Source organism: Arachis hypogaea, chromosome 15 (assembly GCF_003086295.3).
Source record: "Arachis hypogaea cultivar Tifrunner chromosome 15, arahy.Tifrunner.gnm2.J5K5, whole genome shotgun sequence".
Taxonomy (NCBI): Eukaryota; Viridiplantae; Streptophyta; class Magnoliopsida; order Fabales; family Fabaceae; genus Arachis; species Arachis hypogaea.
Genome location: NC_092050.1, coordinates 122,590,134 through 122,592,392, shown reverse-complemented (window position 1 = coordinate 122,592,392; position 2,259 = coordinate 122,590,134). Strand labels below are relative to the sequence as shown.

The window sequence follows — 2,259 nt, the reverse complement described above, 5'->3', positions numbered from 1 at the left end:
CACCTCTGTTGAAGTTACTATTCTAGTTTGTTTCCTATTCCTTTACTCTTTTAGTTATTCATTAATCCTATTCAGATAATTGTGTTGCATTTTGGATTTATTAATACATAGAATTACCTTTTCCTTTAATTGATTTTCAATCCCTATTTCATTTAATTTATCATGTCTTCTTCTTATATTCTTATGAGCGCTATATCCATGTCAAGGGAGTAAATTTTCCACTTGACATGGGGGTTGATTAAGGGGAGACACTTGAGTTGGAATGCTTAAGTTATTAGTTAAATTGGAAAGTTGTTGGATAATTCTGTATTTACTAACGCTAGACCTTCCCAAGGGAGAGGACTAGGATTTGCGAATAATTATTAGCTCAATCACTTGACTTTCCTTTATTTAGTAAGGGTTAACTAAGTGAAAACAACAACCTCTTCATACTACACTTGAGAAAATTCCTACAAGGATAGAACTTCCAATTAATCATTCCCCCAGTCAAGGCCTTTTATTTTGAATAATATAAATTCCTTTTTATTCTCATTGCACTAATTTACAGTTATTTATTTTCTGTCATTCAACTCTCAAAATCTCTCGAAAAACTCCTGATTAATAAAATAGCACCCTTTTGGCAACTCATTGGGAGATGACCTGGGACTCATACTCCCAGTATTTTTATTCTAAATTTTGTGACACCCTTTTTAAATAAATGAGGCAGATTTTAGCTGGTTAAGAACTATACTCGCAACGTGTTCCTTATATTAATTTCTTAATTGGTTGACTTCCGCCCGCTCGTCAATTTTTGGCGCCGTTGCCGGGGAGTTGCAATAGTGTGCTAAATTATTAATTAGTGTACATATTTTTAATTTTTGCATATTTTATTTTATTTTATTATCATGAGCTATATGTTTCTTTCATTGAATGACGCGTTCACTACTTGATCCGAGCTTAGCCGCATTTGATCCTGAAATTGAAAGAACTCTTTCACGTATTAGGCGAGCTCGGCGTAGGTTAGCCTCTAAGGATAGTGAAGTGATTGTTATCGATTCACCAGTCTCATCTGAGGGCAAATCTGAACCGCCATCTGAGGAAGAAACATGCTCCTCTACTACTAATTCGTTTAATTCACGTGCAGATAATATGACAGCACCTAGGAGGATTACTCTCCAGGAAGCTGGAGCCCCAGATTTTACACTGCAACCATATCAAGTGCGTCATCCAAATCTGGCTGTAGATTTTGAACTGAAGACTGCACTAATTAACTTGATGCCCAAGTTTCATGGCTTACCTGCTCAGGAGCCTATAAAGCACCTCAGGGATTTTTAGACAGCCTGTTCTACTGTCACGTGTCATGGTGCAAATGAAACTTCTATTCTGTTAACTGCCTTCCCATTTTCTCTTGAGAGAAAGGCAAGGGAGTGGTACTATTCCTAACCTGAAGCGATTGTTACTCACTGGGATACGCTCAGGAGAGAGAATTCTTGGAAAAATACTTTCCAGCTGAAGTTACAGACAGATTAAGGAAGGAGATCTCCTGCGTTGTTCAAGGTGAATCTGAAACTCTCTATGAGTACTGGGAGCGCTTCAAGAATCTTCTGGACACATGCCCACACCATATGATTGACAGGCTAGTGTTAATCAGCTACTTCACTCAAGGCATGAAGCCTCGGGATAAGACTACACTGGATGGTGCTAGTAATGGTTCTCTGAAAAAAGTACAAGACCGCGGATGAAGCATGGCAACTGATCAGTGACTTAGCTGAGTCCACTCGGAATCATAGGCATAGGAACATCCACTCGAAGGCTGTCGCAGAGGTTTCCTCTAGCAGTGAGACTACTGTCGTCACACAAGCTATATGTGAAATGACCAACCTACTGAAGCAGATGCAGTTGAATCAACAACAATCTCAGCCCCCACCACCACAACAAAGTCAACAGCTAGTCCCTCAGAGAGTATGCGGAATATGTGCTGATTATAGTCATTACACTGATGAGTGCCTGCAACTCCAACAAGAAGACAACGCCGTAGCAGCTACTCATAACTTCTATGACCGCTCGAACCAAGGATACAATCAACAAGGTGGCAACTATAACCAAGGATGGCAGGATAACTCCAACCAGGGTTGGAGAGATAATTCCAACCATGGCTGGAGAGACAACTATAATAAAGGAAATAGAGACAACCAGGGAAATCAGAGGTGGAATAATAATAACAATCAGCAGAACCGGAATTAACAAAACCACTCCTATTAACAGCAGAATCAGAACCAG

At 39.6% G+C, this 2,259-nt stretch overlaps 1 non-coding gene across 1 annotated transcript; it reads right to left on the bottom strand.

The window, feature by feature from the left end:
• Positions 1-1,502: 1,502 nt before the first annotated feature.
• LOC112752307 (small nucleolar RNA R71) lies at positions 1,503-1,609 on the bottom strand. The gene has a single exon (XR_003176751.1). It is a non-coding gene; the product is annotated as a small nucleolar RNA R71 (small nucleolar RNA).
• Positions 1,610-2,259: the final 650 nt, after the last annotated feature.